This window comes from Bemisia tabaci, chromosome 3, assembly GCF_918797505.1.
Source record: "Bemisia tabaci chromosome 3, PGI_BMITA_v3".
In the NCBI taxonomy this organism is placed as follows: Eukaryota; Metazoa; Arthropoda; class Insecta; order Hemiptera; family Aleyrodidae; genus Bemisia; species Bemisia tabaci.
Genome location: NC_092795.1, coordinates 1,036,241 through 1,061,118, shown reverse-complemented (window position 1 = coordinate 1,061,118; position 24,878 = coordinate 1,036,241). Strand labels below are relative to the sequence as shown.

The following is a 24,878-nucleotide window of genomic DNA, read 5'->3' as shown; positions in this document are numbered from 1 at the left end:
TCGTTTTTTATTGAAGAAAATAAGTCAACGTTTGAAGACTCATACGGCGTTTTTCCCCAGGGCGGCACTGTTACAAAGCGCATCCATCCCAATGAGTCGTCCTCTTCCGGGGAGCCTCTCAGAACTGCCGTGCTAAGGAAGAACGCCGTATGAACATCCGAGAGTTGCCAAATTTCCTTCGATAATTCGTCCATTTTTTAGGAAAGATATGCATATTTTCTCTTGAAATTTTCAGGACTTTTCGGTAAAATTGCGAGGCATAATTATCCGAAGAATCGGAAGAAAAATATCCATAAGTTTACCAGGAAATTCGTGTTTTATCAAATGCAATTTGGCAACGCCTGAAAGTTCACACGGCGTTCTTCCTTAATATGGCAGAGAAGGAATGGAAGGAGATTGGGCCCCTGCGCCCTCCTAGTGAGCCGCGAGTGGAATCGGCGCCTACAAACCTAAGGGGATACCTCAAGCATTGCGCAATGCGTGAAGTATCCCTTAGGTTTGTAGGCGCCAAATCTCGAGTTGCGGTTGAGAGCTAATTGTGTGTTTTTTCTCCGGTTTTATCGCGGCGAACTTGTGAATTGCGGCAAATTGACGAGTTAGGGCGGCGTTGAGTGGTGGGCGGGGTCGGAACTGGAATTAAATCGATTGCGCGGCAAAATATGAAAAGGAAAACAAAGGAGACGAGTTGATTGCATAATGCACAAGTGCCTCCTTTGTCGGTGCAAATCCTGTATTCTTGTCATGTTGCCAAATGGATGTAGGTAAACAAGTGCATGTTACGCTAGCCACAATGAGCAACGCTTTATTCGTGCATTTTTTAGGATCAAACAAAGGATCGTAACTCCATACCAAGGTCCCAACAAAGTCTGACAAAATTCAAATTTTTACTAGCACTTAACTGTTCAGTTTCTTTCAAAAATATTTTCGATTTTTGTTCATGATCACAGAACAGATCGGTGACATTTTCAGTGAGTTACGGACAACAGATCACCAGTAAAAACACAATTTCCGAGGGGAATTTTGTAATCTCGAATTGTACTTAAGTTCTTTCATCTGAGAAACGAAGATTTTTGCTTTCACGGTTGACTTGCATCCATAAGCGTGAGGCTTCCATAAGAGGCTTTTAATTGGATTCCTTGATGCGAAAATCGCGTAAAATTAAGTATAGATGAATTGCGTGGCGTTACTCATAAGACCGTGGTTTACAAAATCCAACCACATTGCTCCCAAATTATTTTTCAGGCTTTAGAGAGGGCCGGAAGCTAGAAACATCGATCCGATTCGAAAATATATCTTCACTTAACATCTTGCCAACGAGAATCAAGACCTCTTTCACCCTGGTTGCTCTTATTTTTAGAAAAACAGCCATGCCCAATGCACATCGACGACACCCCTAAAACTTTATTCTACGTTGCCTTGCATTTTACCGTGTGCAAAACAATCCTGCTCGGAGTAGTCATCTTTTTGAAAAAAGTTTGCTACTTCGTCCAAGTTCTTCATCTGGTGCGCTGTAACGCCAAACTCCGACTAGTTTCTACCATTTTTGCAGATCTTGATCCTTCTCTGTTTTTTGTAATATAGGTGGTTCTCTCTAGAGTACCTATATAGCGAGAGTATGGACAGATTGTTTCATGGAGGGCCTAGGGCCCAAAAGTGCAGCTATTCTTCTAACCAACTTTTAACACCCAAAATTTCACTGCCAGTCTGCAGAGTCTGCAGACTCCAATTCTAACCTAGATGGCCAAGAATGTACAAAAATGAGCGCTCTTCTGCAAAAACTAAGTCGAATTTGTGCTTTATAAACGACGATTCCAAACAATTGTATTAGTAAATCGCTCTGGATAATTGAAATTCACAAGTTGGCTACATTTCTGGGCCCCAAATTTATTCGCGGAGGCATCTGTGAAGGCTTGATGGATTTTCGGAGTTTCACATCTGTCTATACTCTCGCTATACAGGTACCCTAGTTTCCTCAAGGCTCCTGTTTTGGAAGAAAACAGGAACTTCAAATCCTTAGAATTAATGGGATATTTTCATATTTTCGAGGGGCACGTGGCAACACGTTTGCTTCGAAAACAATGTCTCGCTCTCTTGCCTTCAAGTAACAAGCTTGTCAGTGCTCATGCTTCAACGTGGCCTTATTTCAACCCCCGATTTTGAGTGATATTTTTTCCCGCCCTACAGACTCCTTTCGCTTCCTCCGGAAATTTATTTGATTGACCGGGGGGCGGGGGGGGGGGGGGGCAAAGAGACAACGACGCCAATCAGAAAACTCTAATGAGAATCTCTGTGCACTGAAAAAAAGGGTATCACCATCTTTAGTATACTTCCAGCGGATTTTGGCGCCAGCCATAAAAGTAGTTGCATTAGCTACCAGCGAGCGGTATAATTAATCCTGCCACACTTATGCTGACTGCGAGGGCACCAGCTAGAGGTATGATTGATCCAGCCACACTTTCAGCTGACTTAACCATACCTCTGGCTTGTGCAAGTACTGTAATATCTGACGCTAAAATCAGCTAGGGGTATAGTTGGGATTGTGATACTTTTTTTCCGTGTGTTATGTGCAAAACTGACATCCTGCCGTAAATTGTCGTTCAAGTCATACTTGATTTAACCGTACGATGGCTTTAACACCGCCTCTGTTTACCGTGAAAACGTTCGAAATCAATGAATCATTCATAGATAAGCTAAAATCAATTCGATCCCTGAAAATGAGAGTAAATTCTTGGTATGTATCTTTCACTCACATGCCTCTCAACATACAATCATAATAAGGACAATTTTTCCCACTTAGAGTAAAATTCAGCAGTTTGACTTTGGAAAGGATCTTTAAGAGGGGTTCCAATGATTTGCTACTGCCAAGAGTTAAAGATACAAAACAAAAAATTCTATATAACTTTGAAAAGCTTCAAAGTAGGTGGAAACCTACTTTAAAATGTACAAAAATCGCATTAGTTTATCTTTCGTATTTCGTATTTTTTGTAGTTTTAAACCGTTTTAATCCTTTTCAAGGACCCATTTTCGAAAGTTATACTGCTGAATTCAATTCGAGGTTTTCAACCAAGTTCCTTTTTATGATGCGATGTTAAGGATCTCCTTGAAGCCCATTTTATGATAATGTTAACCATAGCGACGGTGAAACTGCAAAAATGCGTATCTCGTTGCGGTGTTTCTAAATCTCCGCTTCTATTTCATTTTTTTAAAAGAAGACCAGACCAACATCATGGCTTGAAGTTTCAACAGAATATTCTTCATAGAGAGAAGACAAATCACTGAAATTGGCACAAAACGAAGTTCTGTGGTTTTCCATGTAGAAAATAAAGTATGACAGGAAGTCTGAAACGCCGCAAATCGAGATACGCTTTCTGCAGTTTCACCATGTGTTGCCGTGCTAAGGAAGAACGCCTTATGAACATTCGAGAGTTGCCAAATTTTCCTCGATAATTAAGTATTTTTAACAACATTCATGCATGTTTTTACTCGAAATTTTCAGATATTTTAGATTAAATTACGTACAAAATTGTATGGAAATTTTGGGAGATAATATTCACAATTTTTCCAGTAAATTCGGTTTTTATCGGAGGAAAATTGGCAACGTCTGAAGGCTCGTACGGCGTTCTTCTTTAGCATGGCAGTATAGAGCCTTTTGAAGAGAGGAGCTAATCAAGAAGCGACCATGAATACGACCCTAAACCTTAGGTATGGAGCGCAACATCCGCACTGCCGTGATGAGGAAGAACGCCGTATGAACATTCGAGATTTGCCCAATTTTCTTCGATGAAATGTTTATTTTGGAGGAAAGTTATGAATATTTTCCCTCGAAATTCTCAGGAACTTTAGATGGAATTATCTTATTAACAAAATTATTATGATCTTAAAAACAGAAATTATCTTATTAACAAAATTATCTAATAAAAAATTGGAAGGAAAATATTGATAAGTTTACCAGGACATTCGTGTTTTATCCAAGAAATTTGGCAATGCTTGAAGGCTCATAGGGCGTTTTTCCTTAGCCCGGCAGCGCACCCCGGCTTCGTTTCTTTAAGTTCCAACATTGCACTTACTCGCTGGTTTAAACTCAAAGCTGTCACAGTAACACAAGGGATGTTCCTTGCTTAGGTTTTATCCGTGTATTATTTCAGCCGGAACATATGATTCAAAGGCTCCAATCGATGGCGTGCAGGACGCAACGGCTCCCTCCCCGTTGAGCTTATTAGCGTAATGGGTGTCCGCCAGCGCCGCCAGCGCCGCGAGGTGAGAACCTTGTTGCAAGGAACCCGAGTGACATGAGTTATGGCCGCCGCAATAAATCCTTCCAGTGACGTCATCCCAGTCAAAGCGGAACAACCGCCGTTGACGGGAAATCGCCCGCTTGACGAACGGGGCAGCCGCGGAATATCCAACTATCCAAACAAGGACCCTCCTCCATTTCCACGTGAACCCTCTTCTCCGAACAACACCATGCTTTCCTCGGCTCATGTGGGAATAGAGCTACGCCGCTATGTGAGGAGCTGGGTGGAAAGTGGTGCTTTCGTGCCCAGTTTCGTCGACGCCGGGATGTCGGCCGGGAATGTAATCACGGTGGAGTTTTTTGCCCCGCCGACTCCCCTTCACCAGTGCCGTGGCGCGCTTTGCGATACATCCATTTATCCGCCATTTAAACCTATGAAAAAGGATCGCTGAACACGCTTTTTGCAACCGACACCCTAATAGTCGATTGTGTTCTATAATTTCGAATAGGGAAATATCGATCATGGATCATTTACGCCTTGCCACCGCCCCTTACCCGAGCCTTGCGAAACGCACCCTGCGTCCTTCTCCCGCGCCAAGGAAGAACGAAAACGGCCTACGAACCCGCCAACGTTGTCGACTTTATTCTCATAAAACATGAATTTTTTATAAAACGTGCGAATATTCCCTTTGATTATTTTACAGAGTTTTACACGCACTTCAATTACGTAAATGCGTGGACCTTCCAAGGGAATAAATTTAGAACTCCAGTCAGGAAAATGTATTTTACCGGAGGATGTTTAGCAACAATCGGATTTTCATACGGCGTTTTCCCCTTAGCACGGGAGATAAGCATTAATTCGAACTTTTTGGATTTGAAAGTAGCATAGTTTTGTAAACAGGGGTTGCCAATGGGTCAGTTGCGCTGGTCATAGAATCGTGTTTTGATGCTTGATTCTTGTAGATTAGCTATAAAAATTATAAGATCCGTCCAGACAGCAACTCTCAACGTTCACTATAAACCGAGATATCGCCTTTTGAAAATTCGGGTTTTTGACGTCATCCACCTGAGAGCTTTTTATGAGGTTTGGAGTTGATTGCAGAGAAAACCAGTGGCATGATCGTGTCTCTCGCGAAATTTGACGCAGGATCTAGTGCTTAAATCGCAAATTTCCGACACATGCAACAGCTCCATTGCCGTTTTGATTATGATTTCTCAAGGGCCGCTTCAATCACGATGTGCAACATACGGTCCTTTCATCGGCGAATCCAGCAAATTGGCAACATAGCCTTCTCCATTTAAACCTGTGGAAATGCATCGATTCTTCGGGGACAGGTGCTCCGACAATAATCGATGATTTAGCATAGGTCTAAATGGAGGAAATCCGGTGTTGCCAAATTGCTGGGTCCGCCTCTCTGTCCTCTGGATGGACCCCTCCCGTCGGGCACATGAGCCTTTATTCGCTCAAGATCCAGGACGAAACTTTTGCCGGCCCGGAATGGGCTCACTTACGGCCGCCAGTTAGTTTCGGAGCATTACCATCGATAAAAAGACACCCGGCTCGAAGAGTTTATCGCCTCCAAGTTAACGGCCGCCGCGCGGCGCGTTTCGCCAAAAAAGCGGGCGCCCCTCGCGGAGTGGTGAATGGGCCGGGGCCGGGCACGGCATAAACGGCGGTGGGTCTTTATCCGGGTGGGGCGGGGATCAAAGGGAGTGTTTATGGCGGAGCTGCGGCGTTGGCTTCACACTTGACTCGAATTTAACGGCTGTTGAGAAGTCTTGGGTCTCCCGCCCGGGAAACGAGCTCAATCAAAAGTAGCGGTCGGCTCGGATCGCGCGTCGCTTTTTGATTAACTTCGGAAGCTCTAAAACTGACTTTGTTATCGCCCTTCCAGACGAAGAGCCCCCCCCCCCCAATCACCCCCGCCTTGTTGCCCTTCAAGGGAGGGCGGGCGTCGTTAAGGTGGGTGCATCCCCACACGCTGGGAAATCCGGCTCATTATACTCAGGTCGCATCCAGGAAAACGGGTCCGTCCCACTCATCTTTTTTTCTTCATTTTTTTTAAATTCAGGAATGAATGGAGAGATTCTTCGAACCTTGTTAAAAATCGAGGAGTGGAATTTGTCGCTGGAGTCTTCATAGTGCACGAAAACCTCCGAATGATATGAATGCCAAGTGAAATTAGTACCATAAAAACGAATGCCTCTCCGCAAAATGAGCAGATTCCGCTCGGTGATCGTGTAAGTTACTCTGAAAAAGAGTAGATTCCGCTCTGCATTTATATCACCTGCGGGCCAATTATTGAAATTGATAGATAAGGCGATAGACAAAGAAGACACAGGGAGAATGGAGCGATCCTATTGGTTGAAATGAGTGGTTCCAGTAGACTAAGAGAGAAAATGATGGACTAATTATCGGATCCCTCGTGGGTTGCCGTTACTTGGTCTGTTACCTACCTCCTCTGCCCATTGCAACCACCTGCTTCCACCAATGGGGTCCCTCTATATCTCTTTTGTTTTCTTTGTCTATAGCTTTGTCTATCCATTTCAATAATCGGCCCGCTGGGGTTTTTGGACGCTGTTTAGAGTGTAGTATATCTGTGCCGGAGCGCAGAACTTGGCTCCGACGTTTTCAACAATGAAGGAAGTGAGAACTATGTTCTGGGGATCTCATGAAGAAAATCATAGAAAAAGCGCCCGAGAGTTTATTACCTAACAGGAGGAAAACCAGCTCGCCTTCAGTTTTTAGGTATGCAACACGCTCATCCGCAAGGCAGAAATAAGTAGGTGCCTCAAGGCGTTGCGTTGCTGTCATCAGCGTCACGACGTCATTCGTCGGCTAAGATAGAATTTAATTAAATGAACTATGATCGTGTCCGCGAATTCGGAAGTTTGGCTTTAAGAACCGAAAGTTCCAAAAACCTAATCGAATTGTTCCGACTATCTTGAATTTTTCACCTGGCAATATGAGATTCAGTCTCTCACGGTAAACTCGGAGTGTAACAGTTGGACTTCATTTTGAAATGAGGGACTACTAATTGGACTTCATTTTGCACAGGAACTACAATTTCTGGCTTGGTTTAAAAACAACGTATGTACCATTAGTTTCTCCATGCACATAGGAGTTTTCATGGATGAGCCAGAAATTGTAGTTCCGAATTGCAAAATGTAGTCCAATTCTGGCTCATCCATAAAAGCACCTATTTGCATACGTTGTTTTGCAATTGAATTAGAAATTGTAGTTCCTGATTGCAAAATGTAGTCCAGTTGTGCAATATTTGTGCCATGATTACAATTAGACGTATTTCTGCCAAACGGAACTATGTGCATTAAGACATGAGCCCTGAGATCCATAAGAATATAAGCATAACAGGGCTCACGTCAAAGAGCACATAGTTCCGTTCGGCAGAAATTCGTCAAATTGTACTGAGGATGAACCAAAATCCAGGGTTTAGAAGGACCTCCAAAAGTATGTCAAGTATTTATGGCAATGGACGAGTAAGTTTTAAAAGCTTCTAAGAATGCCTTGTGCTTGAAATAGAAGCCTTTGCTCCTTTTACCTGTAATTCATGTCAACTATCATATACAGAAGCATATGGAGAACATGACGAAACTACGAAGAACTCTTGAATAGTTTGAAGAAATTCGATGAAAGGCGGTTTATTATAGCACTTGTTTTGCACGCCATTAACATCATGCTTTGAGAAAGAGAACTTGGTAGAGTATTAATGCCACAAAGCATAGTTTCATCAGATTTATTGTCCCTGAGAGGAGAATGGATTTGCCGCGGATTGATCTACTGCACGTCATCGTGTTGCAATCCAAGGACTGAGAACGCCGTAATGAATCGTCGTTTTCGAATTGTCTACGGAATCACGGAACCCAAAAGCGCTTCGGTGGACCCTTATCGAATCCATTTATAAAATGTTTAATCCTAGGATACGACCTTATTCATAGAAGGAAACTCAAGATGGAAGAAATCATAGTATGCACCAACATAGTGAATCGCGTCATCCAGTGAGTTTTTCTAAGAGTCACAATTATGTTCATATCGCGAGTAGAGACTCGAGGTAACCGAGGTCTCTCTGTATATTTATCATAAATATTCAACAAAGGACCATTCTTCGACCATGCAAGAGATCTACTGACCTTTTCATCCTCATTATTTCAAGGCAATGACCTCATTTTTGGTGTTCATGGTGCATAGAAATTCCTTGGTGTTTAGGTGTTAAATATAGATGGCTCAATTCAGGAGCCGCAAATCTCAATTGCGGTGTTTCCAAGTTTCCGCTCTGTTTTTAAGTTTGAAAGGAAACCAAACATTTCTTGGGCTTGATATATTCACCGAATTTCTTTAAAGAAGGAGAGCACCAGGAAAATGCTAGGAAGTTGTCGAGGTAGGTATTACGTCGTCGACAAGTTTTTCGATTGAAAGAAAAAGTAAGACGGGAAGTCTGCGACCCTGCAATCCGAGAAACATGGTTTCCGAACATAAACATCGATATCAACTCTCACACGAAAATACTTGCAAGAGGATTAATCGGATGGAATCAATCAATATCTGTCTAAATACATCAGACTTTGGCTAATTTACACTTGGCTTTTATTCTTTGAAAGAAAAATTAGCAACACTCTGACCCAGAATCTTGTGAGAATGTTTCATATATAGTCACCTCGGAAAATTCATGGAAAGTCTTGTAAATGGACATGTTGTTCAATTGTTTGTCCGAAAATGAAACGTGAAGGGAAAGTAGGCAATTTACAATGTGGCCAGGCTAATTTTGGTTTAATGCGTTCATTGACTTTTGAAGAATGGAACTTGAAAATCTGGTATAAGCGCCATCAGGTAATGCTAAGATTGTGCATAATGTTACTTACCGGATGTTACAAAAAAAAAAAAAGGTAATGCTTTTGCAACACAATTCTCAATTTTTCTCCAGATGTTGGTTTTATATCATGCCGAAAAATGTCAATTAGTAGACCGTTGGATTCTTTTTGAATCAGAGAAACAATTGCACAATCAAAGGAATATCTGATGGAGCTTATTAGGTTTTTACTTCCCCCTCTTCTTCCGTGGAAATAAACTTCTTCAGTTCTCATCCCAAATGTTATGCCAGGTGAAACGGCCTCCCTAGGAAAAGACCTCGAGCATTAAAAAAAGCTGCTCACCTGTAATATTCGTCTCTCCGACTGTGTTTTCACGCCAGCAGGAAGGCACCACAAGGGAATAAACACTGATTAAGAATCTGTTCTTTTCACCACGTCCTGCACTTTAATTTGAACGAATGCACTTCAAAACACGTTATAAACACAAAATAATGTAAAATGCGCGATGAGCAAGGAAACGAGGGGGGACACTGCCCGAATTATCTCCGGTAGGATCCGGTTCAGACGCAACTGTTTGAACAGTGAAACTTTCATCGGGAACTGATGTTCAATGTAAACAATATCCAGGAAACATTTGATTTATCGGCTGAGAGTAAAACTACACAAACGCCAATCACTAAAGACCAAATACATGTAATACAACTTTAAAAAAACGACAATTTGGTTAAGTAATCACGTTGCAAATCTTCAACAACTTACGAAATCGCGCGATAGAAATCGGAGTTATTAAGTGTCCATTTTCCTCGTTCACTAGCCACAATTAATAAAGGCAAACCATGACTTTATTTCCGAGCGTTATTTTGTTTTTTGTTTTTTTTTTAAAAAAAGGAGAGGTAAAGCCAGGGAGTGGAGCGTTAGTGCCCCATGATGGAGGTTTATCGGTGAGGGATATTTACGTTTCTCCGGAATTCTCACTGTGACGCAATTTTCGAGGTAGTTTAGGACTTTTTTCCCGACTCGCGATGACGTATGGAACTTTTGTCGGAAGTGGCGTGAAGACCTGCCGACGGTAAAAGCGTTGCGGGGGAAGCGGGGGTTTCCGGTGGCGGCACCGGAACTGGTTTTCGGGGCGGTGGGGCGCTTTGGGTTTCCGGTGGCGGGCGTTTTTCGGATTCCGAGGTGGGCGACGTGGGCTCGCCGCCGCGGTCTCGAGAGAACTGCCCGCGCCCGCCGCTCCGCCCGCCCGCCCGCCCGCCCGCCACGCGCAGGGTCGCCCGCGCCCGCGCCCCGCACGCACGCCCGCGCTCCAACCCCCTCCCTCTCCATTTCCTACGCCACTCTTTTTCGCGCCGTTTCGGAGGGGCCGCTAATGTTTTCGATTGAACCGCGAGGTGCTTGCACTTGGACGAGTTGATGGAGTCCTCACGTTTGTCGGAGGATCTCCATTCCTACCATCCTTCTCGTCGGCTAATTATTGAAATTCATGGATAAAGGAATCCAGTATCAAGCCAACAGTTGAGCCTATATCTTTCTGTCTATTGATGAAGAAAATAGATGATCATTATGATAACCCAACTTAACTGTTTCATTAGTATATAAGGACTATTTTTAACTTCTATATAATTAAAAGGATTATATATTATATAGAACAAATGTTAACCACAACAATGTACACAAAGATCGCTTTTCTATTGGTCAATTTTATTAATATTATTTAGTTTGTAATCAAAGGTAAATCAAGTAAAGGTGGTTCAAGTATTTCGTAACGCACTTGGGGGGGGGGGGGGTTAGAGCCATCGTTACTGTGCGTTACAAGGGGATCAAGCCCAGCGTTACGTAACAAATCTGAGCGGGGGGGGGGGGGGCGGCCAAGAAAAATACTTGCAACCAATTGAAAATCCCGCCCTTCCCGAATGAATCTTTCTCACCTTTGTTGATCTCTTCCTGTCGTATTTCAGCGGAATAGGTCCAAGAAAACCCCAGAATTTTTTCAAGCTATTTTCTCAGCGTTTTCTTGATTTTTTGAAAATTAAGGGGGGGGGGGGTCAGGCCAGCGTTAAGTAATTCAAAAGGGGGGTTCTAAGGCTACATTACGGGTGAGTTACAAGGGGAGGGGGTTGAGTGCGTTACGTAATACTTGAACGGCCCCAAAGCTATAGACATTGCCATCAGTGGCGTGGCGTGCTATGCGATACATCGATTGATCGGTCATTTAAACCTATGGAAAAGTATCGATAAACAGGGTGTTCGCAGCGAACACCTTAATAATCGATTATTTACTACAACTTCAAATGGGAAAATATCGATAGATCGCAAAGCACGCCACGCCACTGATTGCTACATAGCATGGTGTAGAGGGCCGTGGATAACCGAGCGGAAATAACCGGGAAAGCCGGGATTTATCAGGGAGCGGAAGACCTGTGGGAATAACAAGGAAAAATCAGGGAGCCTGTAACAGGAAATCTCTTCTTCTATCGCTTAGAGACCATTTCGTCTACCAATTTTATGGACATTTTCTGTACCTATTATTATTAAGGTTCGTGTTATTGTACCTAAGTAGCCACCATTGACCTCAGTCATTAAATCATCATAATAGAGAGGATTTCATCGACCAGAGAAAATAAACATCGGGAACTTTTTTTAAGTGTATTTGAATAAGCGGCAATGAATCGCCTAAAAGATGAAAAAGTTGAAATTTTGCCCGTGCAAATCTCGGAGAAGTGGGAGAAAACTTGGGTTTCGTATGAGGGAATGAGCTCTTCAAAATGAAGGAAATATCTGGGAATGAGCATGGTCAATGATCAGAAGACCTACCTTAAGTTTGTCAAAGTGAATTTCTTTTTTCGTATGTTGTAAATTTTGTAATGGCAAATCATTGTATTGTCTTTCAAGGGTCCATTTTCAAAGTCGTTTTTAGTGCTGAATTTCATTCGAGGTCGGCAAAAGTCATTTTTATGATGTCATGTTAAGAACCTCTTTGAACTCCTCTTAAAGCTTATGCAAACTTCTTAGTAAATCGGTCCATGAAATATTTCATTACAGGGGAGAATAAAATTGAGAGCGTAGAAACGACTGCTCACCATGCTTCTCGGGGGAGTGATACTCAGTTGAATACGTTTATTTGCAAAGAAATTCGGATACAATGCGTTGAGTTTGGAGAAAACGTGGGACGTGGGAAGCGATGGAGTCATTAATATTCTTGAACGGAACTCTTATTTGACGGGTGTCGAGTCGCCACTTGGACTCGTCCAGTTCACCCATCCATGTCACCCAACTTGGATCAAGGGGTCGCGTCGAATAACGACAATCCGCTGAAAATTTGTCTCTTGCGAACTTTTGCCAGAGCGATAAGAAGAGTCGCGCTTAGAAGATGATGATGAATGCACCAGGGAAGTCTGAAATTTTCTCAAAACTTCACAAACTGCGTAAAAAAAGGGTCTTTGTACAAGGTATGAACTAAATGACTGAGCAGTATGCTTGTTTATATTAGAAATTTTCGAGAGAAATGAATTGCAAAACGAGGAATATGGAGATGAACTCCTGAACAAGATATCATCAGTGTTTTAAACTAACGTTGGTATATTTATTTGGTCGTTGGATATCAAGAAGTAAAACTTGTCAAGTAAAAGTAATTTTGCAGACCGACTTACGTTTTTTTCTGTTTCACATTGCAATTTCATCAATTCGTTCACAAGTCTTCAATGATATAAAAGTTCAACTGTCAACGATTTCAAATGTTTAACTGATTGAAATATTGTTAAATTCTAGTTTTACATCATTTTAGGTATGATAAGTCTAATGAGGTAACCTATTCTTTCCATTCAATACAAGTCGTCTTTCGTTAACTAATTGTGACATCTTTTGTTGCTGTCGAATGCCCAATAATTTAAATGACTTATTTGAGTGTTCCCGAATAGATCTTAGAATCTTAAAAATATTTCATTCCGAAATTCTCGATTTCATTACCAACGGCAACAACAAATTAGACACAATGTCATCTCGATGTTTGTTTGGAATCTTCGAAATACATCCATTTATTATTAAATCCACGCCAAATAAGTTTACGCCCATATAGACTGCGACAGAAGATCTGCCAGTTTAAATGAATTCATGGTTACTTTATCAGATGATTGTCAATGTTTGAGTACTTTTTAGTCTTCGGTCTGGATATGTTTAGATTGTGTTGCAGGTTCATCTTCAGGTCGAAAAGTCGGACGTAAAAACGCTAACTTGTCGATAATTTAACGTAAATAAAAATAAATACGTTGCACTGCACTTTACTTCACGTTATCAGCGCGTATCTGTTCAGTGTTCACTCATCCGTGATTCTAATTCCGTGAGATCCGGCAAGGAGGGGAGGGGAAACAGGTGTGCCATTTGACTTTCTACCTAGGTGTTCAATAATTTACCAGTTTCTTTTCTTTTTCGATCGTGTCCGGATGTTCATTTTCCTGCCTTTTTTGCATTTTCTTAGGATGTTTATTCTACATTTGTCCACTAAAAACAATCTGAGCGTACCAGGATCGAAGACTAAAAAGTATGTGTACGTAAACATAGAAGATCTCGCACCCTCCATCGTAATCGAGGGGGATAGCGTTCTCAGTAAATTTTGTTTAAGCCTAAAGTATAATTCCTGCCTTTATTTAGTGTCTATTTTGTAAGCCAATATGGCATTTTGTAATTAATTGTTGCTTAATAAATAAATAAAAAAAAAACATAGAAGATCTGCCATTTTGAGCATTTCATATGCCTTAAACGCCAAACTTACGTCTCGCAATCTTCTGTCGAAGTCGAAAAGTGCGTAAACTTATTTGGAATGGACTCTATTTCAGGATCAGAAAACCAGACGCAAATCAAGGCAGGAGTTCTTGTAATTCCCGAGGACAAAGCCAGAGTTCAATGACAGACTTGAAGCTACGTATGAGTTTTAGATTTGCCTTCATTTTCGGACGATACCACACATCACAACAGCAGAGTTCGAATAGTTGTATCTCAATTTCCTCTCTCACTTTACCTCACCAGGTTGCGATCTCATCACTGCAATTTTGTTGATTTGCGCCGTCATAAATTGCCCTGCAGTGGATTTGGCCCTTGTGGCCAAAACCTTATATTTTGCGGTGCTATCAATCGATCGAGTTGAATAGTGGACGTCTAAACGAGGCATAAATTGTGGCGTTGAGCAGCATGTTATTTCATCGAAATTTCTCGAGGAACTTTAGGAAACAACTTCGGAACATATAAGTGTTGTTCAATCAATATTGGTCAACGGGTAAAAATGCAACTGGTCAGTTGCTCTGGTCACAGAATCGTGTTTTGATCCTTAATTCTTCTGGATCAGCTAAAGTAATAAAATCTGTTCAAACATCAACTTTCTACGTTCAACATGAACCGAGACATCGCGCTTTGAAAAGTCGAGTTTTTGACGCCATCCATTGCGGTAGTGACACCCTTGGTTTCTTCCACCTTGCTTTTATCCGAGTTTCACGTTGAGGAACCGATGAAAATGTGTCTCCTTGACAAATTTCAAGGTGGAAGAAACCAAAAGTCACTACCGCGGTGAATGACGTGATTAAACGATTTTTTTTAAAACCGCGATATCTCGGTTAGTTTTTTAATGAATATTGAACAAAGGAAGTTGATGTTTTAGCAGATCTTATTTTCTTCAGCTGATCTAGAAGAATTAAGGATCAAAACAGGATTCTGTGGCCAGCGCAAGCGACCATTGCCGAATCGCGTTCATTTAGTGTTCACCAGCATCATTTATTGAACTAAAGATGCTAAAATGATTGTCAGACCTTTGTCAGAAAAATATTTTGTAGCAGGAGATTTGCAACGTTGCAAGCAAGCGAGATACACGGTTTTGTACTTTCATAATCGATGTTCAAGCTTCAACCCTTAAACGAGGCTCATAGTGTAACTAATGCGTTGTGTAAAGTCAATATCTCGGATACTGAAACTTTTTCGTGGGCTATGATTTTGTGGCACGAGGGAGCACGTTACCATTTCAATACAAAATCCCTCCCAACTCTCTAACTTGGTTTTTTCCTCTCGAAAATTTGGTTGGCTCCCTTTCCGAAAAACTCAATCCAAGCGCACTAAAATCTTGAAAACTCAATGAGAGAATCTTCGACGTGAACTTTTCTACGGAGTCGTCCCCTGTAAGCCGGAGTCTGGAGGTGAATTATCTTTAAAATTGCCGCTTTCAATTTCAAAACCTCCCAAAACGACCCGAATAACTCGGTTACGAGCGGAACGGAATTGACTGAAGCAGGCTCTCGTGAAATGGGTTCGTGTAGCCGCTCCCGAATGTAAATACGATTTCCTTGCTCCAGGCCTCCATCCTCACGTTCCGAAAAATGTAAATTCAAAACAGATGGTTTTTCGCTCCAGCTCGCCTCCCGCCGAGCGCTTTTTGATAAACTTTTAAAACCGGGAAATTAAGTTAATATCACGCCGCGCCTCCACAACACTTCCAATCCGAGCCTGTTGCCGAAATGTCCAATGATATTTAGAATCACCCCTTGCATCCAAACTTACTCCAATATTCGGGTCGGAATCCCTCTGAAATTTCGGATTATTATGCCCCTACATAGTTCAAAATTGCTGTTTTTTTTTTTTTTTTTTTTTTTTTTTTTTTTTAAATATAATTTGTAATAGAAGCATAATCCAGGGTTGCCACAGTCAGGGAAACCCGGGAAATGTCAGGGAATTTTAAAAAAGTTAGGGGAAACGGGGAAATGTTAGGGAAAATGACGAAAATCTCCGGGAAAATTTGTTAAATCACAAGTCGTGTGAAATACAACGTGAAGGAATGGTAAATTCTACCGATCTTTTTTTTCAGTGTTTCCTTACTGTCTTCGATCCAGGTTCGATCCTGGCAGTTCGCGCCCGATTTTTAACTAGGTCAACAATTTTCAACCCACAGATTTGGTCACTGCAGACCAAAGATTTAGTAAATGTAACCCTAAGAAAAAACCAACCAAAGAATGTTTACAGCACGTTTGGATTATTTTGTGTTCTACTTCCCGTATTAACACAAAGTTTTTGTTACTTTTTCTTACTTAGTAGTAACGTAGGTGCTGACTGGTATGCAAGGACAGAATTGAGTTTTATGCCATGTATCCGGGTAGATATCCAACCGCCGCGCCACCCGAAAAGGAATATTTCTACGATACAAATCTCGTGGCTGCTAGAACATGAAATCTCATAGCAGATCAATTGGAGGCAAGTCAATCCTCGTTCCTTCCCGTCAGTTTCCAATGACACAAATCTTACTGCTTAGGGAGATGAAATTGCCTAACTGATGAATTGAAGGCAGCTATCACCAACACCAATTTTCAGCGATAAAATTCTCAATGCTCCCAGGAGGAGTTGCAAATTTCCAACCTTAAGGTTTGATCAATGCAACTTAACGATTTGGCGAGTGTAATCCGCATCTTTCAGTTACTTTGCATTCTACTGTGTCTACATTACCAGTGCTCCATCCAGCCATGCAACATGTGTACTTGAGCACTGAACCCGAGGAGCCAAAATAAAGATCCGTCCAAGGCTGAAACCCCCTCGTTGGGGTTGGAACTGAAAGTGCGCGAGTTGTAAGTTGTAAGTTGGATTCAAATCAAAGACGGGGGATCAGGCGGAAGTGAGGCTCCGGCACGAGACAACGCTGTTCGGAGGGGGGGACGAGGGGCGGGGGCACTACCCCTTCCTCTTCCTTCCTCCGCTTAACAGCCCCCCCCCCCGCCAGCCTCCCCAGGTATCTCGATCAAATGAAACAATTAAGATTCCTTAATTAATGTTTACATAATCTCCCGCCAGGGGCTTCGCCGATGGATTACAGGCAAGGCTCAAGGCTCCGCGTGAATAATTATGGATTTACCTCCAAACTTTTTCGCTGTCCCACTAATTTTTTCGCCCTCGCCTTCGTATTTTTTCCGCCTCTAATTTAGAACGTCTAACGGAAGAAAAATGTTTATCCACCGCTTCGGCGACCGGTAAACAACACCATGTTCATCGTTTCGCCAGTGTCTACAGTGTTGAGATCACGAGTTTCCAAGTTTTTCTTCGTCCCCTTTTTCCGACGAGAAAATTAAGTTGAACTGGTCGAATTTAATCGGAAATAGCTCAACTACACAAGGCGTTGCCTTCTTTCCTTTCTTTTCTCTTCTTTTTTTTAACATATAAGTAATCAGGGAGCGCTACAAAATCACGTGACGCTCTAGGAAATGGGTAGTATGGACCTGCGTTACGAGCGGGGGGGAGGTCAGCATCAGCGTTACGCAGCGTTACAAGGGGGGAGGGGGGTCCAGCACCAGCGTTACGTGACCCTGTCTATCGGTCAAAACGCACAAATCTCTAACTAGTTATGTGTTAAAAAGATAAAACTTATTGGTAAATAGAACATGAAAGCAGTTCGGCTGATGCCAGTTGATTCCAATCGGACTTGGTTTTTTAAGAATAAGGAACTAATTTCTAGCTCATCCGTAAAAACATGTATATACGCAGGGCCGGCATAGGGAGTAACAATCGCTGGATCATGACTTGGACTTTTTCGAGAGGATGGCGCCAAAGGCATCCCCGCGATGTATCGCTTCTCTGCTGGGCTGAGGAAGGACTCCGTATGAATTTTCAACGCTTGTCAAAGTTCCTTCGGTACAATACGGACTTATTAGAAAAGTTGTCAATAATTTTCTTCCAATTTTTCAGACCATATTTTGTTGGCGGTTTACTCTAAAATATCTGAAAATACCGAGGAATAATATGCGTAACTCTCTTCTAAAATACATCTGTTGTCAGAGGAAATTTGACAACCTTTGAATGCTCATACGACGTTTATCCTTTGGACGGTATTTCTCGCGACCGCGGACGTGTGAAGGCGGCAAGGAGGGATCGGCGCCCCCCCCCCCCGCCCTCCTCCTTACGACCCTCCCTCCTCCCCCAACGGAGAGAATAAATTTGAATGCATTATCCAGAGTATAATTCCGATAAAAATATTTTATACCCCCGTCGAGGACTTTTTCGCCGGCCCGTGTTTTCGCCGCCTCTAATCAATCCCCGGAGCCATGGAGCCTCCAGCCCCCCCCCCCTCCCCTCTGCCTCCCTTTCCCCTGTCTTCTATTTCAACGATGGCTTTTTTGCAATGTTGCCGATTTCCATCCATAATTTTTATTTTCTTGCAGGCCCTCTTTATATTTTTTAGTTAAAGCAATCGGGCAGCTTGGGAGCTTTCATAAATTATGTGACGCTCTTTTTTTCGGTGAATCAGGCTCGATTACGTCTACCTTATCTTCGGTTCGGTGTGTTGCTAACGAGGGTCTGAAGCACTACCACAAATAAGACAAACGGAAACGAACACAATATGGAATCAGAGCAAGGAGAGCGAGGCGCGTCGATGACGGCGCAGAGATACAACTATTCGTGCCGGATGGATGTCCGTATTGCATGTGCAAAATTGAAGGCGCGATGGTGCGAGGCGTAAACTCACAATGCTCCGCTCTATGCTGTCAATAAAGTGTCGCTCCGATTTGGGGGAGAAGTTAAAAATGAAACCGGAGTTCATCTCTCCTAGTTTTGGCTGTATTGACTTTCGATTCGTCGTTTTCCTCACGAAAGAACGTAACTCCATTTCAATTTTGCCAAATTCCTCTTCGCAAATTGAATATTCAACGAGAGAATCTTGGGCATTTCTAACTGAAAATTTCACTGATTTTTTCTCAGATTCCAAGCAGAAATCATATAAATTTTTGATCAAAATTTCATGGGTACATTTTTGTGAAATAAGTTAATTTTTTCAGTCAATTTGGCAACCTTGGAATGAAGTCACGTTCCTTCGTCCGGGAGACGACGGATTGTTCCTTGTTTTTTCTTTTCAATTTGATGTATTTTTTTAAGAATGTATTTGTAGACATAAGCTTAAAGCTCGTATGTGCCGGCATCATAACTCCGTCAGAGGAGAAGTCGGGTCTATTTGACCTGTTTTGGGATTTCTAGGGGTAGATGTCAGATACAAAAATTACCTGCCTCTCGATCCCTCCCCCCCCCAGTTTGATGTGTGAATTTTTCTTTTACGATGTATTTGTGGACCTACCTCTTTAAAAGTTGGTATGTAGCGGTTTCTTAGAACCCACGGGCTATGTGTTTGTAGGAAGCCTCGGGTCAGTTTGTCCTGGCCTGGGCATTGAAGGGATAACCTGCGGATCGATGAAGTAGAGAGATTGTATGTGTGAACATGACAACTATCAAATATACAATTTCCCTTGTAAACAAAACGAATGAGCAAAATCAACGAAGCGGCGTTTGCTGACATTTGCCGGCAACCACGGAAGTAGCCTAAAGTTGCCGTTTCTCTGCAGACCCTGGAAATTTTAAGAAGTTTTAGGAGTAGATTTTAGACTTTTTTAAAGTGACCATTTTGATTTTTGTGTCTTTTTACCCTTTAAAAATCCATTCACACGGCTGTGTCTCTCGTGCGTACAATAGACCCAATATGGGAAATAACGCCACAAGTATAGCTAACTTTTCTTAACTTTCGTCGTTAAAAACCGGTAAATATTAGAGAATGTGATGTCATCGGGAACAATCAGAAAAATATGAGGAAAATGGATAATGGATCACAAAACTGCGTCCGAATGAAGCCTGTTTTAACTACAGGCAGTTAGCAGATGCGAAAGTGAAACATTTGATCCAATTCATGAAGGTTTTGAAAATCAAACGAGCATCAATTTACCCGCGCAAAACATGAGGGAAATGCGAAATGAAATTTTAATAGCTCGTAGCCTCTGGAGCCGGAATGCGAAATATGTAAATAAATCTGACGGAATGTCCCAGCCCGAGCACGAATCGGGAAAGCGATTCGGAACAAGTTGCGGGCGCTTCTGGAACGTCGAGCTGGAGCCGGCAAAGTCTATTCAAATTGATAAGCTCTCAAATTATGAGCGTCCCCGCTTGGGGGCCGGGGCCGGGGGAGGGGGGGGGCGTTAACTTTTCTATTATCCCTCCCGCGCGGCGCGGCGGCGGGAATAATTCGGATGCCCAACTTCTTTCATTTTTCAGGTCCATTTGATACGGGGAAGTTGAGCCCTTGAGCGGAAGCGACTTGGACGTCGACGTCGACGTCTCGGTCTCGGCTGGAACTCGATACGGACGAGGAGCACGTAAACAAACCTGGAACAGCCAAAAGACGAGGGTAAATAAAGGCAAGGGCCTTCGCTCCACGTCGGCGTTGAATAATCGCCAACTCAATTTCCTCTTTTTCTTCCGCGAATAGTTCTTTTCCCTCGAGGTGAATACAGAGTCCCTAAACGTGGAGAGTTCAGAGTACCTTTACACCCAGAGTGAAGACAGAACGAATCCATTCCTGATTGGTTCCAGTTGTTTAGGCCTCCCTAATGTCAGAACGGGAATAAACATTACGTTTTCACCAATTGCAGAGATTATAAACTAGGATGGATCGGGAAATTGGAGACACGACAAGGAACGGAAATTTCGGAAACGGAATGAGAGAGGGAACGGAGACAGGAATTCGGGAATGAGTTGATCAAAGATTACGAAAAATGTTCAATTTGTGTAATCTTCATTCCCGTTGGTGACATCCATGAGCCGCGTTGTCTCAAAAGGGACTCCAGGTGCAAAAAGGGCGAAATTTGCGTATTTTAGAACAAGTTTTTTTTTAAATTTTCCGCGTCTGTGAGAAGCTCTCAAGTCACCAGAAACGAGCAAACAGCAATTTCAGGCGGGCTCCGTAGTTGCTGGTAGTTGCCGATTCCTGGTCGTTTTTCATCATTTGTTTTCTTTACAAGTGACACGTGTTCCTGATAATGGTTCATGCACTCACACACCACATATTTTTCTCATCAATTTATCGGGTATGTTGTTCAATATTGTGTCTAGGAATGTCAGTTTTTGTCAACCACATGTTGCCGCGAGTTGCCGTTGCTTCTCGAAAAAATAAGTGTTAGGGGTTATCCCCTAAAATTGTGGTACCACCACAATTTGTTGGATGATATGGACATTTTCAATTAGTTGTGGTAGTTCTGCAACTCAAGTATTGGTGGATACGACTACAGTTGTGGTGGTATGCCGCAATTAAAGTTGTGGTGGTATGCCGCAACTGAAGTTGGGGTAATACCACAACATTCGGGTCAGTAACCTAATTTTTGAGGTACTATATCATAATTAATCGGGGTACATCCACAAACTTTTGGACGTATTTATGTTAAAAGGAACTATGTTTCATGCAAATCCCATGCACATAGTTCCTTTTAGCATAAATACGTCCAATTGGAAGTGCCCTTCATCATCCAACCCCCTTTCCCTGTTTTTTCCGTGTTGTTTTCAGCTACGGCGACTGAAAACTGCCCTCAGACGCGAGAAATTGGGAAAAGCGTGCACCAATCTACGCAAATGGCCCATTGCTGCGTAAATGTCAGACCTTTTTTTAGTGAATCATCGTTAATTTTGTTTGAGTATACTTTTGTAAAATCTATTCACGCGGCTGTATCTCTAGCGTGCAGTAGACCCATTGTATTATTTCTGACAACGTGTTGAGAATTGGCAGCATTGCTTTACGACTCACTACGTCGTATGGCGTCGTTGAATGGAAGAATGTTTCAGAAGAGAAGCGCAAGAGCCTGGAAAAAGCGCTTTTAAAAGCGGCCTGAATTGTTTGGGCGGTTGATTTCAGCTCTGCTAAGGGCCTGAGAACGTTTTCCCGTGCGTGAAACGCAAACGGCACAGGGAAAAATCGAATCTTAAGTAAGATTCCGCACGCGCCATGCAAATTCTAACAATAGCCGAGCAAATACTAGCTTATGCAAGTTGGCAACGTTGATTCCCCTTCATTAAAAAGTATGTGAAATAATTGACCCTTAGTGTCTCGGCTCATCACTGTGCGAGCAGCAAGTAACCCGGCGCGCCTTCACTTTACTGTTTATGCAACATGGACATCCGCAAGACACGAATAGTTGCATCCATGCGCCGCACAGTAAAGCGAGTCAATAGGAGAGGTCGGACAAAATTCGGAAACTTTAAACGCTTGTAACACCGTTTGAACAAAACTTTAAGGTTGTGAAAGTGGTTTTCTCGTGAAATTTTCTGTCGTAAATACCCCTTGAAAACTAAAATGTGGCTGAATAAACATCTAAATTTGCCGTTTTAGTCAAAAATTCCATGCTCAACCTCTCCAATTGACTCGATCCACCGTGCGCCGCGTCACAAGCAGTACATGAGCCTCGGGTACCGGTTGCTCAATTATTATAGAGAGGGCAAATGAGGCGATATTTTAGGGGGAAAAGTCTCCTCGTTGGGCGGTAGATATATGACATAATTTTAACATTGATTCGCTGGGAGGATTCTTCAACGAATTTACCGAACTCGTGTAAAATCGATTTTCATAATGGATTTAAACAGAGAGAAAACAGACTGCATACGTTACCAACGACCGCTGAGCACCCGTTGGTGATTCTTAAAAGTCGGCAATGCTGTTTTCACTCTATTCAATAAATGTATGAAAAACAATCGACTATCGGTGAGGCAACTTGCCTCACCTAGAATCTATATTTACCATAAGTTTAAATCAAAGAAAAATAAATGAAACATTATAAATGAAAGTCGAGCAGCCATTGGCGATTCTTACAAGTTGACCACTCCATTTAAATGTATATAGAAAGCAATCGATTATCGGTAAGGCAGTGTGTCTCGCCTAGAATCGATATTTGTCAAAGGTCTAAATGGATGAAATTAAACTAAGTTGCCAATTTTCGAAAATGCGTCCAATGATACGCCGCAATCACACGCTCAATGTGGGAGCTGAATGTGGTTTGAGGGTGGAAGTCATCGGGCCGATGCCCGAATTTTGCGCGTGCCGCGCAAAATTCAGCAACGATTCTCAGCGACCATCGGATACTATCATATTTGTCTGAACTATTCGAATAGATATGATACACATCTGGATGAAAGTAACTCGAATTTGCGAAATTTCAGCTGTTGAGCGATGACTGTTGACTCCCATATTTCAGCTGCCAAATTCAGCGTGTGATTGCGGCATCACATGTCGTCCTCCCGCGAACTTGAACTTATAAACCAATGATGTCCATTCGAATAATAAAATTAATAAATAGATACAAAATAATTGAGAGATATTGATCCCAGAGAATTTTTGACGACGTACATTTAAATAGTTGGAGAAATGTAAAGAAATGATGTCTGAATGAAAGAATCGTCGGGAAAAAATGAACGTAGCACACAGGATAGCACGAGGAAAGATCTGTACTTTTAAAGAATGCCTGTCATTCTTAATACGTTCAATTTCGTACAATACTGTGCAACACCTCTGTTGTGAAATAGTTGCTTCAGGCGCCGCCGCACGGCGCGGCGGGCGGGCGGCCAGCGCGGAACGCGCATTGGCGCCTACAAACCTAAGTGGATACTTCAAGCATTGCGCAATGCGTGAAGTATCCACTTAGGTTTGTAGGCGCCAGTGAGCCTCTCGCGCTGGCAGCACGCCGCTCCGCTCTGTTAGGCGTTAATATTTATACTCGCATAGTCAGCGTGTTTTAACTCATGATTTTGAAATGTTAGCACACTCTGCATTGATTATTCTCATTTAAATTGATGGGAAAAAAGTATGTATCAATTTATCAAAGGAGAATAATAATGTAATGTGTGTTTTTTAAATATTGGTGGTTCCGTGTCAAATTTAATGATTACCAAAGCACTTTAATTTTTTCTTTTACATTTTGTGCTTTTATTGTGCTGCAGCGAGGTGCACGCGCAACGAAACGCTCAAAATTTGACGTATTTGACTGTAAAAGATCGATGTACAAATGAGTTAAAACTAAAGATTGCGTGCTTCTTGGTTTTTCCCCTCTTTTATTCATTTTTGCAGTTTCTGTCGGCACAACTGCGGCTCATTGAGATTAATGTCGCTTGGAAAAGGTTTTACAAATATTTGTCACGTTTTAAAAGTATAAATGTTTTCAAAATGAAGTAATGATTTCGTAAAGAAAAAATAAAAAAAAATTTAAAAAAAAGTACCCATACATACATAAGGTATATTGTACACTCAATATTTTAAGGATAGAAATAAAACCAAGTATTCACCAATGACAATTTAAAAAGATGATTCAAAAGGAGAAAGTAATAACATGGGGGGGGGGGGGTATGCATCATATAAATGAGGAAATAAGAATAGGAATAAATGGGAAATTCTTATCTAAAAGTTGCGTATCCCTAAATAAGTTTAGTTATGAAGGTGAATTCCCTTAACTGGGTGGCAACTCTTTGTTTTCATCTATGCTGAAATGAGAGTGACACCGGTTTGGGCATGTGCCGCCGCGGGCCGCCCTGGGCTCCTCACTATCATTCGTCTTTGATCTGTCTACAGCTCCATTCAAGCCGAGCCTACCTCTCTGCGTCATTCCAACGAAACCTAAGACAACTGATTTCTCTCAGAGAATAGAGGCAGGTATTTTTACTCCCGCTCAACTAGCCACGAATCCTACGTTTACCATTTCCTTGACTCAACTCGAAAATCTCCATGTTTATTGTACCCTTTCAGAAACCTGGATTATTTTTCCGCAATAATATTAACCCACGTGTCTACTTGAACCTGTAAATCTTTTTGAATGAGTCTAAAAAATCCCAGCAAAATCAAAGAAATAATGTCGCTCGTACAGATGCTGCCTTGATGGCGATTTGCAACGTCGCTATTCGAAGCTCGGATTTTTGGATTTTAACCATCAATTTGTACATTTGAAACCATTGAAAGATTTCTTGTCTTTCTTCTTGTTTGAAATGTTAAGGACCGTTTATAAATGCAAGG

The 24,878-nt window shown here is 42.1% G+C and overlaps 2 protein-coding genes across 5 annotated transcripts in view; one reads left to right on the top strand and one right to left on the bottom strand.

The window, feature by feature from the left end:
• LOC109038578 (uncharacterized) overlaps nt 1-10,279 on the bottom strand; it is a 287,471-nt gene extending 277,192 nt beyond the window's left edge. The window contains 1 exon segment of the mRNA XM_019053677.2: nt 9,404-10,279. The gene's annotated coding sequence lies outside the window, so the exon portion shown is untranslated.
• LOC109038577 (uncharacterized) overlaps nt 1-24,878 on the top strand; it is a 353,696-nt gene that overhangs the window by 311,428 nt on the left and 17,390 nt on the right. The window lies entirely within an intron of this gene.